The 249-nt window shown below is 37.8% G+C and overlaps 1 long non-coding RNA gene across 1 annotated transcript; it reads right to left on the bottom strand.

Moving 5' to 3' along the window:
* Positions 1–74: 74 nt before the first annotated feature.
* LOC104775648 lies at positions 75–249 on the bottom strand. Its single transcript, XR_766030.1, has 2 exons — positions 196–249; positions 75–104 (listed from the first exon to the last, which is right to left on the bottom strand). It is a non-coding gene; the product is annotated as an uncharacterized LOC104775648 (long non-coding RNA).

Genomic DNA, 249 nt, shown 5'->3' with positions numbered 1-249 from the left:
GGAACAAGAAATATTCCTTCTGGTTGAAGTCTTGGTGGGGAATAAACTTCGACTTTAATAGTTTGGCTTACTACTTTATCTCCTGACTGTTGTCTTGCGCTGACCTATTAAAAAAGTTTGCTTCAGATGTACCTAAATATCCTAGTTCTAGAAGAAAATCATAACAGCAAGGAAAGAGTCAAGAAGAAAACCCACATATAGGGTTGTTATTCCCAGTCGTCTAGCAGCAACTTTAAAAGAGGAAGTTGC

This window comes from Camelina sativa, unplaced genomic scaffold, assembly GCF_000633955.1.
Source record: "Camelina sativa cultivar DH55 unplaced genomic scaffold, Cs unpScaffold25488, whole genome shotgun sequence".
Classification (NCBI taxonomy): Eukaryota; Viridiplantae; Streptophyta; class Magnoliopsida; order Brassicales; family Brassicaceae; genus Camelina; species Camelina sativa.
The sequence above is the reverse complement of the archived record's forward strand: the minus strand, read 5'-3'. Positions and strand labels throughout refer to the sequence as shown.